The sequence below is a fragment of the Budorcas taxicolor genome, chromosome X (genome assembly GCF_023091745.1).
Source record: "Budorcas taxicolor isolate Tak-1 chromosome X, Takin1.1, whole genome shotgun sequence".
Taxonomy (NCBI): Eukaryota; Metazoa; Chordata; class Mammalia; order Artiodactyla; family Bovidae; genus Budorcas; species Budorcas taxicolor.
Window position 1 is genome coordinate 95,328,910 of NC_068935.1, and position 21,061 is coordinate 95,349,970.

At 40.1% G+C, this 21,061-nt stretch overlaps 1 pseudogene; it reads right to left on the reverse strand.

Annotated features, from left to right (window-relative positions):
* Positions 1-2,228: 2,228 nt before the first annotated feature.
* Positions 2,229-17,025, reverse strand: LOC128069579 (importin subunit alpha-4-like; annotated as a pseudogene).
* Between the last annotated feature and the right edge of the window lie 4,036 nt (positions 17,026-21,061).

The following is a 21,061-nucleotide window of genomic DNA, read 5'->3' on the forward strand; positions in this document are numbered from 1 at the left end:
AGCACACCAGGCTTCCCTGTCCCTCACCAAATTCCGGAGCTTACTCAAGCTCATGTTCATGGAGTCAGTGATGCTATCCAACCATCTCATCCTCTGTCATCCCCTTCTCCTCCTGCCTCCAATCATTCCCAACATCAGGGCCTTTTCAAATGAGTCAGTTATTTGCATCAGGTGGCCAAAGTATTGGAGTTTCAGCTTCAGCATCAGTCCTTCCAATGAACATTCAGGACTGATTTCCTTTAGGATGGACTGGTTGGATCTCCTTGCAATCCAAGGGACTCCCAAGAGTCTTCTCCAACACCACAGTTCAAAAGCATCAATTTTTCAGTGCTTAGCTTTCTTTATAATCCAACTCTCACATCCATACATGACTACTGGAAAAACTAAAGCTTTGACTATATGAACCTTTGTTGGCAAAGTAATGTCTCTGATTTAAAATATGCTGCAAATGTTGGTCATAATTTTTCTTCCAAGACACAAACATCTTTTATTTATTTATTTTTTTACTTTACAATATTGTATTGGTTTTGCCATACTTGAACATGAATCTGCCACGGGTGTACACGTGTTCCCAATCCTGAACCCCTCTCCCACCTCCCTCCCCATACCATCCCTCTGGGTCATCCCAGTGCACCAGCCCCAAGCATCCTGTATCCTGCATCAAACCTAGACTGGTGATTCGTTTCTTATATTATACATGGTTCAATGCCATAGCTGCAGTCACCATCTGCAGTGATTTTGGAGCCCCCCAAAATAGTCTGTCACTGTTTCCATTGTTTCCCCTTCTATTTGCCATGAAGTGATGGGATCAGATGTCATGATTTTAGTTTTCTGAATGTTGAGTTTTAAGCCAACTTTTCCACTCTCATCTTTCACTTTCATTAAGAGGCTTTTTAGTTCTTCTTCACTTTCTGCCATAAGGGTGGTGTCATCTGCATACCTGAGGTTATTGATATTTCTCCTAGCAATCTTGATTCCAGCTTGTGCTTCTTCCAGGCCAGGATTTCTCATGATGTACTCTGCATATAAGTTAAATAAGCAGGGTGACAATATACAGTCTTGATGTACTCCTTTCTTGATTTGGAGCCAGTCTGTTGTTCCATGTCCAGTTCTAACTGTTGCTTCCTGACCTGCTGCATACAGATTTCTCAAGAGGCAGGTCAGGTGGTCTGGTATTCCCATCTCTTTCAGAATTTTCCACAGCTTGTTGTTATCCATACAGTCAAAAGCTTTGGCATAGTCAATAAAGCAAAAATAGATGTTTTTCTGGAACTCTCTCTTTTTCAATGTTCCAATGAAGGTTGGTAATATTGACCTCTGGTTCCTCTGCCTTTTCTAAATCCAGGTTGAACATCTGGAAGTTAATGGTTCACATACTTTTGAAGCCTGGCTTGGAGAATTTTGAGCATTACTTTACTAGCGTGTGAGATGAGTACAATTGTGCAGCAGTTTGAGCCTTCTTTGACATTGCTTTTCTTTGGGATTGGAATGAAAATTGACCTTTTCCAGTCCTGTGGCCACTGGTGAGTTTTCCAAATTTGCTGGCATATTGAGTGCAGCACTTTCACAGCATAATCTTCCAGGATTTGAAACAGCTCAACTGGAATTCCATCACCTCCGCTAGCTTTGTTCATAGTGATGTTTCCTAAGGCCCACGTGGTTATCTGGGTCATAAAGGTCTTTTTTGTATAGTTCTTCTGTGTATTTTTGCCACTTCTTCTTAATATTTTCTGCTTCTGTTAGGCCCATACTATTTCTGTCCTTTATTGTGCCCATTTTTACATGAAATGTTCCCTTGGTATCTCTAATTTTCTTGAAGAGATCGCTAGTTTTTCCCTTTGTATTGTCTTCCTCTATTTCTTTTCATTGATCACAGAGGAAGGCTTTTTTTTTACAATCTCTCCTTGGTATTTTCTGGAATAGCAAAGCTACCACCTCAGAATATTTTAAACTGGTTACTGCACTTGTCAGCATGTGGCACCAGGGAACAGGGAAAATAGGGTAGTTGAGGTTGTTAAAGGAGAATTCTAAAACAGTTTAAGCAATCATATGCCTTTATAGTCCATTTGATTAGTGACTTTTGGCATTTGCAGAATGATTGAGACATGGTTTGCTTTAGAAGCATCAAAACAAGGGGGCATGTATGTTTTGGAGCCTTTTCTAGTTGTTTTTGTTACTTGGTAGCCATCTGGTGGTGCTTCACATTGATTGTGGGAATCATGCTGCACTCAATTGAACTCAAAAATAAATTCTTTTGTTTGAAGGTTGGCTGTTGGATCAAAGTTGTAAGTAACTCCTTGTGTTGCTTCACAATGAGGCTAGGATTTTCATCAATATCGTTGCCAGAGAAATACTGATCTATGATTTCAAATGCTAAATATATGTCTTCATTTTTATATTGCTGTAAAACTTCTCCAAACCACTGCATTCTTTATTACTTCAGCTATCATGCTTGCTTCATCACTAGCCATTATAGACCATTTAAAACCACCTGAAAAACTTGAGAATCTTTTACTGAAAGTAAATTAGAGAAAGGCGGTATTGTGCTGTACTCAACTTGATATTTTTTGCCACTTATTATTAAGTTGCTAATTGCCCCCAAAGCTCCCTTTTGTGTTCCAAAGTCCCCCTTAGCAAGCTGATAAATAATCATAGGATTAATCCAGCATCTATTACAGCTTGAACTTGTTGCTGGTTGCCTGCTGTAATGTTGGAAAGGAATCACACTGCTTCTTTATTTATCTTCTCCTTTGGAAGTGATAAGATATTTGGAAATGTGACAGGACATTGCAGTTGAGAACAACCTGGGTCTGCTCGTTGGCACCTGTCACTATGTTGTCAACTGCTCTGAGTGCTGCTGTTTGAACTTGCATTTCCTGATGGCTCAGAAGGGGCACAATAAATGCCACAGCCCTTGAATCAATAACCATCTGTATCTGCTCTTTAAATCCATCTATCAGATGTGACAGCACCCAAACAGTATTCACAAGAGTGTCTATGTCCATATGATATATTAAGACACACAATCCTGGCAAAATCTCCAGACTCTCTCCATAGGTGATCGAGTCGGTCCTTATTTCTGCAGAGACTGAAAATAACCCATAAGACATTCCAAAAGAAGGTAATAGAAGATGGCAGAGGAATAGGATGGGGAGACCAATTTCTCCCCCACAAATTCATTAAAAGAACATTTAAACACTTAGTAAATTCCACAAAACAACTTCTGAATGCCGGCAGAGAACATCAGGCACCCAAAAAAGCAGGTAGTAAAAAATATAAAAGACAAAAAAGGAGACAAAAGAGGTAGGGACGGAGCTCCATCCTGAGAAGGGAGTCTTAAAAAGAGAGAAGTTTCCAAACACCAGGAAACACTCTCACTGCCGAGTCTGTGGCGAGCCTTGGAAGCACAGAGGGCAACATAACTGGGAGGAAAAATAAATAAATAATTAAAACCCACAGATTAGGAGCCCAATGGAAACTCCCCCAGTGGAGAAGCAGCACAGATGCCTGCATCTGCCACTAGCAAGTGGGGACTGGGCAGGGAGGCGCAGGCTGTATTGCTTAGAGTAGGGACCAGGCCTGAATGCCCCGAGGGCAATCTGAAGGAACTAACTTGGACTAGCAAACCAGACTGTGGGATAGCTACCAAGCAAAAAGCCCTAACCTAAGACACCGCCAGGTCCACACACAGAACAAAGGACTGAACAGAACTAGCTGTCTTCAGACCATCCCCCTCCGGTGACAGGCAGCCAGAGCCAGAAGAGGGCAACTGCAGCCCCAGAGAGACATTATCTACCAAACTGGAAGCAGGCTTCTTTGCTAACTAAGTCTTCCTGGGGTTCTGGACAGTCAACGTTTGCCTGAGAAGGTGCGCCAGTTGTACACCCAGAAAAATGAGTGGCAAGCACGGGGGAGGTGATAAGTCACAGTGACCGCACTCGCCAAACACCTCATCACCTGAGCTGCTCGGACCTAGAAAGGGTACAAAACGCAGGCCCAACCGAGTCTGCACCTCTGAGGACTACCTAAGTGCCTGAACCTGAGCAGCTTAGACCTGGGAGGTGCATGCAGCACAGGGCCAGCCTCGGATGGTTCCTGGCGGAGCAACCTAGAACCTGAGCTGTGTGGGCAGAGAGGGCACACGCCCATGAGCGGGGGGCAGGCCCATGAGCGGGGGCAGGCCCAGTGTGTCTGAGACACTGTGAGCACATGCCAGTGTTATTTGTTTGCAGTGTCCCTCCCTCGCCACAGCGCAACTGAAAAAGTGAGCCTAAAAATAGTGTCCACCACTGCCCCCCTTGTGTCAGGGTGGAAATCAGACACTGGAGACCAGCAAACAGAAGCTAAAACAGGGAACCACCTTGGAAGTGACCGTTGCAATAGATGAAAACCCTGTAGTTAGTATTGACTACATAAGAAGGGGCCTATAGATCTTGAGAAATATAAGCCGGACTAAGGAACTATCCGAAAATGAACTGACCCCACACCACCCACAGCAACACCAGAGAAAGTCCTAGATATATTTTTACAATTTTTATAATCATTATTTTTTTCTTTTTTTAAAAAATTTTAGATCCTCTATTACTCCTTTAATTTTCATTTTTATAACCTATTACTTAAAAAAAACACCCTATTTTTTTTTAGCAAACTTCATATATATACATATTTAAATAATTTTTGTGAATTTTTTTCTTCTTCTTTTCTTTAATATTGTAATTTTCAAAATCCAACCTCTACTCTAGATTTTTAGTCTTTACTTTTTGGTATATGTTATCAATTTTATACCTTTAAGAACCCAATCTTCAGTACCCATTTTTACTTGGAAGTGAGATTACTGGCTTGACTGCTGTCTCCCCCTTTGAAATCTCCTTTTTCTCCGGCAGATCGCATCTGTCTCATCCCTCCCCCTTCTCTTCTCTACCCAACTCTGTGAATCTCTTTGTGTTCCAGACGGTGGAGAACACTTAGGGAACTGATTACTGGCTGGATCTGTCTCTCTCCTTTTGATTCCCTTCTTTTATCCTCCTGGCCACCTCTGTCTCCTTCCTCCCCCTTGTCTTCTCTGTATAACTCCGTGAACATCTCTCAGCGGTCCAGACTGTGGAGCACGCATAAGGAACTCATTACTGGCTAACGTGCTCTCTTCTCTTTTAATTCCACCTCATGTCATTTGGGTCAACTCTAACTCCCTCCTCCCTCTTCTCTTCTCCATGTAACTCTGTGAACCTCTCTGGGTGTCCCTCACCATGGAGAAACTTTTCATCTTCAACCTAGATGTTTTATCACTGGAGCTGTATAGGAGAAGTCTTGAGACTACTGTAAAAATAAGACTGAAAACCAAAAGCAGGAGGCTTAAGTCCAAATCCTGAGAACACCAGAGAATTCCTGACTCCAGGGAACATTAATTGATAGGAGCTCATCAAATGCCTCCACACCTGCACTGAAACCAAGAACCACCCAAGGCGCAACAAGTTTCAGAGCAAGACATACCATACAAATTCTCCAGAAACACAGGAACACAGACCTGAGCTTCAATATAAAGGCTGCCCAAAGTTACTCCAAAACCATCGACATCTCATAACTCATTACTGGACACTTCATTGCACCCCAGAGAGAATAAATCCAGCTCCACTCACCAGAACACTGACACAAGCTTCCCTAACCAAGAAACCTTGACAAGCCACCTGTACAACATCACACACAGTGAGGAAACTCCACAATAAAGAGAACTCCACAAAGTGCCAGAATACAGAAGGGCCACCCCAAACTCAGCAATATTAACAAGATGAAGAGACAGAGGTATATCCAGCAGGTAAAGGAACAGGATAAATGCCCACCAAACCAACACAAGAGGAAGAGATAGGGAATCTACCTGATAAAGAATTCCAAATAATGATAGTGAAAATGATCCAAAATCTTGAAATTGAAATGGAATCACAGATAAATAGCCTGGAGACAAGGATTGAGAAGATGAAAGAAAGGTTTAACAGGGACCTAGAAGAAATAAAAAAAAGTCAATATATAATGAATAATGCAATAAATGAGATCAAAAGCACTCTGGAGGCAACAAATAGTAGAATAACGGAGGCAGAAGATAAGATCTGTGAAGTAGAAGATAGAATGGTAGAAATTAATGAATCAGAAAGGAAAGAAGAAAAATGAATTAAAAGAAATGAGGACAATCTCAGAGACCTCCGGGACAATACTAAACTCTCCAACATTTGAATCATAGGAGTCCCAGAAGAAGAAGACAAAAAGAAAGACCATGAGAAAATACTTGAGGAGATAATAGTTGAAAACTTCCCTAAAATGGGGAAGGAAATAATCACCCAAGTCCAAGAAACCCAGAGAGTCCCAAACAGGATATGTCCAAGGTGAAAAACCCCAAGACACATATTAATCAAATTAACAAAGATCAAACACAAAGAACAAATATTAAAAGCAGCAAGGGAAAAACAACAAATAACACACAAGGGGGTTCCCATAAGGATAATAGCTGATCTTTCAATAGAAACACTTCAGGCCAGGAGGGAATGGGAGGACATACTGAAAGGGATGAAAGAAAATAACCTACAGCCCAGATTACTGTACCCAGCAAAGATCTCATTCAAATATGAAGGAGAAATCAAAAGCTTTACAGACAAGCAAAAGCTGAGAGAAATCAGCAGCACCAAACCAGCTTTCCAACAAATGCTAAAGGATCTTCTCTAGACAGGAAACACAAAAAGGGTGTATAACCTAGAATGCAAAACAATAAAGTAAATGGCAACGGGATCATACTTATCAAAAAACCAATACAATATTATAAAGTAATTAACCTTCAATTAAAATAAATAAATTTATATTTTTAAAAAATAATAATTACCTTAAATATAAATGGGTTGAATGCCTCAACCAAAAGACAAAGACTGGCTGAATGGATACAAAAACAAGTCCCCGATATATGTTGTCTGCAAGAGACCCACCTCAGAACAAAGGACACATATGGACTGAAAGTGAAGGGCTAGAAAAAGATATTCCATGCAAATAGAGACCAAAAGAAAGCAGGAGTTGCAATACTCATATCAGATAATATAGACTTTAAAACAAAGACTGTGAAAAGAGGCAAAGAAGGACACTACATAATGATCAAAGGATCAATCCAAGAAGAAGATATAAATATATATGCACCCAACATAGGAGCACTGCAACTCAGTTCAGTTCAGTTCGTTCAGTCCCTTAGTCATGTCCGACTCTTTGCGATCCCATGAATCACAGTACACCAGGCCTCCCTGTCCATCACCAACTCCCAGGGTTCACTCAGACTCACGTCCATGGAGTCAGTGATGCCATCCAGCCATCTCATCCTTTGTCGTCCCCTTCTCCTCCTGCCCCCAATCCCTCCCAACATCAGTCTTTTCCAATGAGTCAACTCTTTGCATGAGGTGGCCAAAGTACTGGAGTTTCAACTTCAGTATCATTCCCTCCAAAGAAATCTCAGGGCTGATCTCTTTCACAATGGACTGGTTGAATCTCCTTGCAGTCAAAGGGACTTTCAAGAGTCTTCTCCAACACCACAGTTCAAAACCATCAATTATTTGGTACTCAGCTTTCTTCACAGTCCAAATCTCACATCCATACATGACTACTGGAAAAACCAGAGCCTTGACTAGACAGATCTTTGTTGGCAAAGTAATGTCTCTGCTTTTGAATATGCTGTCTAGGTTGGTCATAACTTTTCTTCCAAGGAGTAAGCGTCTTTTAATTTCATGGCTGCAGTTACCATCTGCAGTGATTTGGGAGCCCCCCCCAAAATAAAGTCTGACTCTGTTTCCACTGTTTCCCCATCTATTTCCCATGAAGTGATGGGGCCAGATGCCATGATCTTCGTTTTCTAAGTGTTGAGCTTTAAATCAACTTTTTTACTCTCCTCTTTCACTTTCATCAAGAGACTTTTTAGTCCCTCTTTACTTTCTGCCATAAGGGTGGTGTCATCTGCATATCTGAGGTTATTGATATTTCTCCCGGTAATCTTGATTCCAGCTTGTGTTTCTTCCAGTCCAGTGTTTCTCATGATGTACTCTGCATAGAAGTTAAATAAGCAAGGTGACAATATACAGCCTTGATTTTCCTATTTGGAACCAGTCTGTTGTTACATGTCCAGTTCTCACTGTTGCTTCCTGACCAGCATATAGATTACTTAAGAGGCAGGTCAGGTGGTCTGATATTCCCATCTCTTTCAGAATTTTCCACAGTTTGTTGTGATCCACACAGTCAAAGGCTTTGGCACAGTCAATAAAGCAGAAATAGATATTTTCCTGGAACTCTCTTGCTTTTTTCCATTATCCAGCAGACATTGGCAATTTGATCTCTGGTTCCTCTGCCTTTTTTAAAACCAGCTTGAACATCTGGAAGTTCACGATTCACACATTGCTGAAGCCTGGCTTGGAGAATTTTGAGAATTAATTTAGTAGCATGTAAGATGAATGCAATTGTGCAGTAGTTTGAGCATTCTTTGGCATTGCCTTTCTTTGTGATTGGAATGAAAACATCTTTTCCAGTCCTGAGGGCACTGCTGAGTTTTCCAAATTTGCTGATATATTGAGTGCAGCACTTTCACAGCATCATCTTTCATGATTTGAAATAGCTCAACTGAAATTGCATCACCTCCACTAGCTTAGTTCATAGTGATGCTTTCTAAGGCCCACTTGACTTTACATTCCAGGATGTCTGACTCTAGGTGAGTGATCACACCATTGTGATTATCTTGGTCATGAAGATCTTTTTTGTAAAATTCTTCTGTGTTTTCTTGCCACCTCTTCTTAATATCTTCTGCTTCTCTTAGGGCCATACCATTTCTGTCCTTTACAGAGCCCATCCTTGCATGAAATGTTCCCTTGGTAGCTATAATTTTCTTGAAGAGATCTCTAGTCTTTCCCATTCTTTTGTTTTCCTGTATTTTTTTGCATTGATCGCTGAGGAAGGCTTTCTTATCTCTCCTTGCTATTTTTTGGAACTCTGCATTCAGATGCTTGTATCTATCCTTTTCTCCTTTGCTTTTCACTTCTCTTCTTTTTGCAGCTGTTTGTAAGGCCTCTTCCAACAGCCATTTTGCTTTTTTTGCATTTCTTTTCCATGGGGATGGTCTTGATCACTGTCTCCTGTACAATGTTATGAACCTCATTCCATAGTTCATCATGCACTCTATCTATCAGATCTAGGCCCTTAAATCTATTTCTCACTTCCACTGTATAATCAGGAGGGATTTGATTTAGGTCATACTTGAATGGTCTAGCGGTTTTCCCTACCTTCTTCAATTCAAGTCTGAATTTGGCAATAAGGAGTTCATAATCTGAGCCACAGTCAGCTCCTGGTCTTGTTTTCGTTGACTGTATATAGCTTCTCCATCTTTGCCTGCAAAGAATATAATCAATCTGATTTCGGTGTTGACCATCTTGTCATATCCATGTGTAGAGTCTTCTCTTGTGTTGTTGGAAGAGGGTGTTTGCTATGACCAGTGCATTTTCTTGGCAAAACTCTATTAGTCTTTGCCCTGCTTCATTCCACATTCTAAGACCAAATTTGTCTGTTACTCCAGGTGTTTCTTGACTTCCTACTTTTGCATTCCAGTCCCCTATAATGAAAAGGACATCTTTTTGTGGTGTCCGTTCTATAAGATCTTGTAGGTCTTCATAGAACCGTTCAACTTCAGCTTCTTCAGCATTACTGGTTGGGGCATAGACTCAAATTACCGTGATATTGAATGGTTTGCCTTGGAAACGAACGGAGATAATTCTATCATTTTTGAGATTGCATCCAAGTACTGCATTTCAGACTCTTTTGTTGACCATGATGGCTACTTCATTTCTTCTGAGGGATTCCTGCCTGCAGTAGTAGATATAATGGTCATCTCAGTTAAATTCACCAATTCCAGTCCATTTTAGTTCGCTGATTCCTAGAATGTCGACGCTCAGTCTTGCCATCTCCTGTTTGACCAATTCCAATTTGCCTTGATTCATGGACCTGACATTCCAGGTTCCTATGCAATATTGCTCTTTACAGCATTGGACCTTGCTTCTATCACCAGTCATATCCACAACTGGGTATTGTTTTTGCTTTGGCACCATCCCTTCATTCTTTCTGGGGTTATTTCTCCACTGATCTCCAGTAGCATGTTGGGCACCTATTGACCTGGGGAGTTCCTCTTTCAGTATCCCATCATTTTGCCTTTTCATACTGTTCATGGGGTTCTCAAGGCAAGAATGCTGAAGTGGTTTGCCATTCCCTTCTCCAGTGGACCACATTGTGTCAGACCTCTCCACCAGGCCCGCTTGTCTTGGGTGGCCCTACAGAGCATGGCTTAATTTCATTGAGATAGACAAGGCTGTGATCCTAGTGGGATTAGATTGACTAGTTTTCTGTGATTATGGTTTCAATGTGTCTACCCTTTTGCAACACCTACCGTCTTACTTGGGTTTCTCTTACCTTGGACATAGGGTATCTCTTCACGGCTGCTCCAGCAAAGCACAGCCACTGCTCCTTACCTTGGACATGGGATATCTCCTCACTGCTGACCCTCCCGACCTTGAACATGGAATAGCTTCTCTAGGCCCTCCGGCGCCTGCGCAGCCACTGCTCCTTGGACGTGGGGTCACTCCTCCTGGCTGCTCCCCCTGGCCTTGGCCGGGGGTAGCTCCTCTCAGCTGCTACTGTGCTTTCGCAGCCTGGCACTCTCCGCCACTGTCCCTACCTTGGACACAGCGTAATTCCTCTTGGCTGCCACCCCTGACCTCGGACACAGGGTAGCTCCTCTAGGCACTGCAATATGTAAGACAAATGTTAACAAGTATGAAAGGGGAAATTAACAATAACACAATAATAGTGGGAGACTTTAATACCCCACTCACACCTATGGATAGATCAACTAAACAGAAAACTAACGAAGATACACAAACTTTAAATGATACAATAGACCAGTTAGACCTAATTGATATCTATAGGACATTTCACCCCAAAATAATGAATTTCACCTTTTTCTCAAGTGCTCACAGAACTCTCTCCAGGATAGATCACATCCTGGACCATAAATCTAGCCTTGGTAAATTCAAAGAACTTGAAATAATTCCAAGAATCTTTTCTGACCACACTGCAGTAAGATTAGATCTCAATTACAAGAGAAAAACTATTAAGAATTCCAACATATGGAAGCTGAATATCATGGTGCTGAATAATCAACAAATCACTGAAGAAATCAAAAAAGAAATCAAAATATGCATAGAAACTAATGAAAATGAAAACACAACAAACCAAAACCTGTGGGACATTGTAAAAGCAGTGCTAAGGGGAAAGTTCATAGCAATACAGGCATACCTCAAGAAACAAGAAAAACGTCAAATAAATAATCTAATGCTACACCTAAAGCAGCTAGAAAAGGAAGAAATGGAGAACCCCAGGGTTAGTAGAATGAAAGAAATCTTAAAAATTAGGGTAGAAATAAATGCAAAAGAAACAAAAGAGACCATAGCAAAAATCAACAAAGCCAAAAGCTGGTTCTTTGAGAGGATAAATAAAATTGACAAACCTTTAGCCAGACTCATCAAGAAACAAAGGGAGAAAAATCAAATCAATAAAATTAGAAATTAAAATGGAGAGATCACAACAGACAACACAGAAATACAAAGGATCATAAGAGACTACTATCAGCAATTGTATGCCAATAAAACGGACAACATAGAAGAAATGGACAAATTCGTAGAAAACAACTTTCCAAAACTGAACCAGGAAGAAATAGAAAATCTTAACAGACCCATCACAAGCATGGAAATTGAAGCTGTAATCAGAACTCTTCCAGCAAACAAAGCCCATGTTCAGACTGCTTCACAGCTGAATTCTACCAAAAGTTTCGAGAAGAGCTAACACCTATCCTACTCAAACTCTTCCAGAAAATTGCAGAGAAAAATAAACTTACAAACTCATTCTATGAGGCCACCATCTCCCTAATACCTAAACCTGACAGAGATGCCACAAAAAAAGAAAACTACAGGCCAATATCACTGATGAACATAGATGCAAAAGTCCTTAACAAAATCCTAGCAATCAGAATCCAACAACAAAATAAAAAGATCATACACCATGACCAAGTGGGCTTTATCCCAGGGATGCAAGGATTCTTCAATATCCGCAAATCAATCAATGTAATACACCACATTAACAAATTGAAAAATAAAAGTCATATGATTATCTCAATAGGTGCAGAGGAAGCCTTTGACAAAATTTAACATCCATTTATGACAAAAACTCCAGAAAGCAGGAATAGAAGGAACATACCTCAACACAGTAAAAGCTATATATGACAAACCCACAGCAAACATTATCCTCAATGGTGAAAAATTGAAACCACTTCCCCTAAAGTCAGGAACAAGACAAAGGTGCCCACTTTCACCACTACTATTCAACATAGTTTTGGAAGTTTTGGCCACAGCAATCAGAGCAGAAAAAGAAATAAAAGGAATCCAAATTGGAAAAGAAGAAGTAAAACTCTCACTGTTTGCAGATGACATGATCCTCTACATAGAAAACCCTAAAGACTCCACCAGAAAATTACTAGAGCTAATCAATGAATATAGTAAAGTTGCAGCATATAAAATCAACACATAGAAATCCCTTGCATTCCTATACACTAATAATAAGCAAAAGAAAGAGAAATTAAGGAAACAATGCCATTCACCATTGCAATGAAAAGAATAAAATACTTAGGAATATATCTACCTAAAGAAACTAAAGACCTATATATAGAAAACTATAAAACACTGGTGAAAGAAATCAAAGAAGACACTAATTGATGGAAAATTATACCATGTTCATGGATCTCAAAAATCAATATAGTGAAAATGAGTATACTACCCAATGCAATCTACAGATTCAATGCAATCCCTATCAAGCTACCAACGGTATTTTTCACAGAGCTAGAACAAATAATTTCACAATGTGTATGGAAATACAAACAAACAAATAAACCAAAAAAAAAAAAAAAAAAACCAACCTCGAATAACCAAAGCAATCTTGAGAAAGAAGAATGGAACTGGAGGAATCAACCTGCCTGACTTCAAGCTCTACTACAAAGCCACAGTCATCAAGAAAGTATGGTACTGGAACAAAGACAGAAATATAGATCAATGGAACAAAATAGAAAGCTCAGAGATAAACCCATGCACCTATAGACACCTTATCTTTGACAAAGGAGGCAAAAAGATACAATGGATTAAAGACAATCTCTTTAACAAGTGGTGCTGGGAAAACTGGTCAACCACTTGTAAAAGAATGAAACTAGAACACTTTCTAACACCATACACAAAAATAAACTCAAAATGCATTAAAGATCTAAATGTAAGACCAGAAACTATAAAACTCTTAGAGGAGAACATAGGCAAAAACTCTGTGACGTAAATCACAGCAGGATCCTCTATGACCCACCTCCCAGAATATTGGAAATAAAAGCAGAAATAAACAAATGGGACCTAATTAAAATTAAAACTTTTTGCACAACAAAGGAAACTATAAGCAAGGTGAAAAGATAGTCTTCAGAATGAGAGAAAATAATAACAAATGAAGCAACTGACAAACAACTACTCTGAAAATATACAAGCAACCCCTGCAGCTCAATTCCAGAAAAATAAACGACCCAATCAAAAAATGGAACAAAAACCGAAATAAACATTTCTCCAAAGAAGACATACAGATTGCTAACAAACATATGAAAAGATGCTCAATATCTCTCATTATCAGAGAAATGGAAATCAAAACCACAATGAGGTGCCATTTCATGCCAGTAAGAATGCCTGTGATCCAAATGTGTACAAGCAATAAATGCTGGAGAGGATGTGGAGAAAAGGGAACCCTCTTACACTGTTGGTGGGAATGCAAACTAGTACAGCCACTATGGAGAACAGTATGGAGATTCCTTAACAAACTGGAAATAGAACTGCCTTATGACACAGCAATCCCACTGCTGGGCATACACACTAAGGAAACCAGAATTAAAAGAGACACATGTACCCCAATGTTCACTGTAGCACTGTTTATATAGCCAGGACATGGAAGCAACCTAGATGTCCATCAGCAGATGAATGGATAAGAAAGCTGTGGTACATATACACAATGGAGTATTACTCAGCCATTAAAAAGAATACATTTGAATTAGTTCTAATGAGGTGGATGAAACTGGAGGCGATTATACAGGGTGAAGTAAGCCAGAAAGAAAAACATCAATACAGTATACTAATGCATATATATGGAATTTAGAAAGATGGTAATCAGTTCAGTTCAGTCGGTCAGTCGTGTCCGACTCTTTCTGACCCCATGAATCGCAGCATGCCAGACCTCCCTGTCCATCAACAACTCCCGGAGTTCACTCAGACTCATATTCATCGAGTCCATGATGCCATCCAGCCATCTCATCCTCGGTCGTCCCCTTCTCCTCCTGCCCCCAATCCCTCCCAGCATCAGAGTCTTTTCCAGTGAGTCAACTCTTTGCATGAGGTGGCCAAAGTACTGGAGTTTCAGCTTCAGCATCATTCCTTCCAAAGAAATCCCAGGGCTGATCTCCTTCAGAATGGACTGGTTGGATCTCCTTGCAGTCCAAGGGACTCTAAAGAGTCTTCTGCAACACCACAGTTCAAAAGCATCAATTCTTCGGTGCTCAGCCTTCTTTAGAGTTCAACTCTCACATCCATACATGACCACAGGAAAAACCATAGCCTTCACTAGACAGACCTTAGTTGGCAAAGTAATGTCTCTGCTTTTGAATATACTATCTAGGTTGGTCATAACTTTTCTTCCAAGGAGTAAGCGTCTCTTAATTTCATGGCTGCAGTCACCATCTGCAGTGATTTGGGAGCCCCCCAAAATAAAGTCTGACACTGTTTCCGCTGTTTCCCCATCTATTTCCCATGAAGTGATGGGACCAGATGCCATGATCTTCGTTTTCTGAATGTTGAGCTTTAAGCCAACATTTTCGCTGTCCTCTTTCACTTTCATCAAGAGGCTTTTTAGTTCCTCTTCACTTTCTGCCATAATGGTGGTGTCCTCTGCATATCTGAGGTTATTGATATTTCTCCCAGCAATCTTGATTCCAGCTTGTGTTTCTTCCAGTCCAGCGTTTCTCATGATGTACTCTGCATATAATTTAAATAAGCAGGGTGACAATATACAGCCTTGACATACTCCTTTTTCTATTTGGAACCAGTCTGTTGTTCCATGTCCAGTTCTCACTGTTGCTTCCTGACCTGCATACAGATTTCTCAGGAGGCAGGTCAGGTGGTGTGGTATTCCCATCTCTTTCAGAATTTTCCACAGTTTGTTGTGATCCACACAGTCAAAGGCTTTGGCATAGTCAATAAAGCAGAAATAGACGATTTTCTGGAACTCTTTTGCTTTTTCCATTATCCAGCATATGTTGGCAATTTGATCTCTGGTTCCTCTGCCTTTTCTAAAACAAGCTTGAACATCAGGGAATTCACAGTTCACGTATTGCTGAAGCCTGGCTTGGAGAATTTTGAGCATTACTTTAGTAGCATGTGAGATGAGTGCAATTGTGCGGTAGTTTGAGCATTCTTTGGCATTGCCTTTCTTTGGAATTGAAATGAAAACTGACCTTTTCCATTCCTGTGGCCACTGCTGAGTTTTCCAAATTTGCTGGCATATTGATTGTAGCACTTTCACAGAATCACCTTTCACGATTTGAAACAGCTCAACTGGAATTCCATCACCTCCACTAGCTTTGTTCGTAGTGATGCTTTCTAAGGCCCACTTGACTTCACATTCCCAGATGTCTGGCTCTAGATTAGTGATCACATCATCATGATTATCTGGGTAGTGAAGATCTTTTTTTGTACAGTTCTTCTGTGTACTTCGTACAGTTCTTCCAAATATTGCCACCTGTTCAATGGTAACCCTGAATGCAAGAGAGCAAAAGAGACACAGATGTATAAAACAGTTTTGGACTCTGTGGGAGAGGGAGAGGCTGCGATGATTTTGGAGAAAGGCATTGAAACATTTATAATATCATATAAGAAACCAATCTCCAGTCCAGGTTCGATGAAGAATACAGGATGCTTGGGGCTGGTGCACTGGGATGACCCAGAGAGATGATATGGGGAAGGAGGTGTGAGGAGGGTTCAGGATTGGGAACACGTGTACACTCGTGGTAGATTCATGTTGATGTATGGCAAAACCAATACAATATTGTAAAGTAATTAGCCTCCAATTAAAATAAATAAATTTAAATTTAAAAAAATAAAAATAAAACCCCATCCTGGCAGAACTTAACTGTGTGCTCATCACAAGCTTCAGACCCCAGACTAAAATAAACAAACAAACAAACAAACAAAAAAATCCAGAAGAAGGCAATAAGAATGGAGGGACTGATGAAGGACAGAAGCGTTTTGACAACTCTCAGTGAACATGACATAATCTCTACTCTGAGGATCATCACTTACAATATTTCCCAAAGCCCATACTGCTTGCTCACAAACATTTTGATGTGGCTGAAAGAAGTCTTAGAAAAAGAGGTACAGCATTAAACTGTATGATAGTTTGAGTCTGTGCAGAATTTCCTGATGCTATATTAGTTAACATTTATACAGCTTCAGACTGTAATGAAGGATTATCATCCCTTTCTAGACACTTCACTAGAATTGTAACATCCAAGGTTTTATTAGGTCATAACCTGGTGGATTTCTGTCACTGGATAAAAGTTTTCTTGCAACCTGTATAGCACTCAACTGGGCCACTGAGTATTTATCATTTGTGGCATTCTGCATTGTAGCTTCTAGTATTATACTGTGTGCTTTAAAATCAGCATCAACATCTGAATCTTCTAAATTTTCTTCTTGGGGAACATTTCGTTTTTTCAGTAATTGTTCATCTCTTTTGTTCTTTTGCAGTTGAACAGTCATTTCATTTTTGTATCTTCACATTGTCCACATCATGGCCCTTATTCTTTAACCTCTTGATGAGGTGGTTCTCCAAGCTGGGGTTCTCAATCATGGCTGTTTGCTGGCTCCAGCTGCAGCTGTGTCACAGCAGTAGTGGAGGCAGTGAGTCTCAGTAAGGGAAGGGGAGGTGGAGGGCTAGAGGGGAAGAGAGGGAAAGGGGGAGAGGAGCACATATTACTCTATGCTGCCAAGCACTGGCAGCAGTCTTTGAGTGGTAAAAGCTCATGCTCCCACTGTGGGATCCTGGTCCCTGGTTCTAGAGGGAGCAGAGAGGACCTTATTTTCAAAGTATTATATGTGTCTGTTCTAAGTTTTCTAAGGTCAACTTGAAGGACTAATGCCAGGAACTTGTCTCTATTTTGCCTAACTTAGAATTCAGGTCACACTAAGTTTCACCACAGGCTTAGCATAAACCTGACTAAGTGTTAGATTGCCCCAGCACAAAAGCAATCTGTAAGGACTGTGAGAGGTGTTTAGGGTTTTGTTTTGTTTTGAAAGAGGCTGTTTTTATTTTTTCTTCTTCTTTTTAAAAATATTTATTTAGCTGCAATAGGTCTTAGTTGCAGCACACAGGATCTTCCATGTGTCATGTGGGAACTTTTGGTGTGGCATATGGACTCTGTAGTTGTGCCATGCACAGGCTCAGTATTTGTGGCATGCAAGCTTAGTTTCTTTGTGGCATGTGGAATTTTAGTTCCTGACCAGTGATTGAACCCGTGTCTCCTGCATTGTAAGGCAGATTATTTATTGGCTGTGCTGGCTCTTTGTTGTTGCTCGTGGGCTTTCTTTAGTTGCAGCAAGCATGGGCTTCTCATTGTGGTGACATTGAGCCCTGCAGAGCACAGGCTCTAGGCACATAGGCTTCAATAGTTGTGGCACACAGGCTTAGTTTACCGAGGCATGTGGGATCTCCTTGGACTAGGGTTTGAACCAGTATCTCCTGCATTGCAAGATGGATTCTTAACCACTGGACCACCAGGAGAATCCTGAGGGTGCTTTTCTTTTATTATTGGCATTTAATTTTGTTTTTAGCTCCTAGCATTCAAGGAAATCTCTGTCAAAACACAAGTCAAACAAGAGCTAAAGGAATAGAGACCGCAGAGACCATTCATGAAAAGGAATACAATCTTTTCAAAAATAGCTTTGAGTACTCACTGAATATATGGATTACTCCAGCTTTCCAACAAAGGCTGCAACAACACAGCAAACCCTGAGAAAGATTGCCAGAGTTACCATATTACAACAATCAAACGTTCAGTTTTTAACAACAACAAAATCACAGGATATACAAGGCAATGGGAAAGTATGGCCTATTCAAAAGAATAAAATTGATGAACAGAAATGAAATTAAGATATGAAACTTACTAGACAAAGACTTCAACACAACTATATTAAATATGATCAAAATGCTAAAGGAAAACATGGAGAAAAAAACTAAAGAGAATCAGGAAGAAAATGTAATCAAAATGTTTTGGACATAAATAAAAAAGAAATTATTAAAAAGAACTAAATAAAAATTCTGGAGTTAAAAAGAGAAACTGAAAAACAATTTAACTGAGGGATTCAATAGCATATTTAATCAGGGAGAAATAAGAGTCAGTGAATTAGAGGTAGGCCAATTGAAATTCATAAAGTGTGAAATTTATAAAGTGGAAAGAAAAAATGATAATGAAAAGTGAACAGAACCAAAAGGACCTGAAGTAAATCAAGTGACCAACACACACACTATGGGAGTCTTAGAGGGAGAAATGAGAAACAAAGGAGAAGAATACTGGAAGAAATAGTGTTCAAAAACTTCCCAAATCTAGTGAAAGACATAAGTTTACAAATCAAGAACCTTGACAAATTCCAACTACAGTAAATTCAAAGATATACACAGTTTTCTTTCACAGTGAGGCTACTTATTTTAGGGCACAAAGGAAAGGCTTCAAAAGGGGGAATTTACCCAGCTGAGAATGGGGAATCTTCCCCCAGCACATGCACATGACACACCCATTGCACTGCAGCCTGCAAAAACACAGGTTTGATCCCTGGTCCAAGAAGATCCAACCTGCCATGAAGCAACTAAGCCTGTGCACCACAACTGTTGAGCCTGTACTCTAGAACTTGGGAACCACAACTACTGAAGCCTGCACACTGGAGAGTTCATTCTCCACAACAAGAAAAGCCACCAAAAGGAGAAGCCCACACACTTCAAGGAGAGTACCCTCCACTTGCAACTACAGAAAAGCCCATGCAGCAAAAAGGACCCAGCACAGTCAAAAAAAAAAAAAAAAAAAAAAAAAAGGACAATACTGCATATACAGACTGTGTCACATGGACTCTTCCTTTTTTATTCCATTCAACCAGCTTAGAAGGGTTTCAAGAACAGTATTTATAAATTTCCAGAGGTCAAGCCCTGAGCTTTTGGAGTGCGAGCACTGACTCCAAGACCTTAGACTACCAGAGAACTAACCTTAAGGAGTATCAAATAGTGAGAAATCACACAAAGGAAATCACTTGAACAAGACCTGACATCACCTGACCACCAGTAGCAAACTGCACTATGCCTCATCTAAACAACAAAGAAAACAAAAAATACAAACCCAATCATCAGCAGACAGGATTGCCACCTCACTCAGCCTTGCTCATCAGAGGAAAAACACACAAACAAATAAAGAAAAACTCGGCACAAATCTCACCCTATGCAAAGCTTATACAAAACACTGGACCATACTTAGGAGGACAGAAACCAAAAGGAAAAAGAATTCAACCTTGAAGCCTTGGAAAAAGAGATATCAAACACAAGTTTAAAAAAAAAAAACCTGAAAATGCAGAGAAATACTAAACAAATGAAGGGACAAACTAGAAACATAGAAGTCCAAATAAATGAAGAGGAAATAGGCAAATTACCTGAAAAAGAATTAAGAATAATGATAGCAAAGATGATCAAAAACCTTGAAAACAAAATGGAAAAAATGCAAGAATCAATTAAGACCTAGAACAACTAAAGAGCAGACATACAGAGATAAACAACACAATTACTGAAACTGAAAACACTCTAGAAGGAATCAATAGCAGACTATCTGAAGCAGAAGAACAAATCAGTGAGCTGCTAGACAAAATGCTGGAAATGACTTCTGAAGAGAAGAATAAAGTAAAAAGAATGAAAAGAACCGATGATGGTCTCAGAGCCTTCTGGGACAATATCAAACACAACAATATTCAAATTATAGAGGTCTCTTAGAAGAAGAGAAAAAGAAAGGGTATGAGAATATTTTTGAAGAGACTATATTTGAAAATTTCCCCAACATGAAAAGGAAATAGTCAATCAAGTCCAAGAGGCACAAAGAGTCCCATACAGGATAAACTCAAGGAGAAACATGCCAAGACACATACTAATCAAACTAGCAAAGACTAAACACAAATAAATAATATTAAAAGCAGCAAGGGAAAAGTAACAAGAAACAGACAAGTGAAACCCCATATGCTTAACAGCTGATCTTTCAACAGAAACTCTGCAGGCCAGAGGGGAATGGCAGGGCCCTTATGGCAGAAAGTGAAGAGGAGCTAAAAAGCCTCTTGATGAAAGTGAAAGAGGCGACTGAAAAAGTTGGCTTAAAGCTCAATATTCAGAAAACGAAGATCATGGCATCTGGTCCCATCACTTCATGGGAATTAGATGGGGAAACAGTAGAAACACTGTCAGACTTTATTTTTTGGGGGGCTCCAAAATCACTGCAGATGGTGACTGCTGCCATGAAATTAAAAGACGCTTACTCCTTGGAAGAAAAGTTATGACCAACCTAGATAGTATATTTAAAAGCAGAGACATTACTTTGCCGACTAAGGCCCGCCTAGTGAAGGCTATGGTTTTTCCTGTGGTCATGTGTGGATGTGAGAGTTAAACTGTGAAGAAGGCTGAGTGCTGAAGAATTGATGCGTTTGAACTGTGGTGTGGGAGAAGAGTCTTGAGAATCCCTTGGACTGCAAGGAGATCCAACCAGTCCATTCCGAAGGAGATCAGCCCTGGGATTTCTTTGGAAGGAATGATGCTGAAGCTGAAACTCCAGTACTTTGGCCACCTCATGCGAAGAGTTGACTCATTG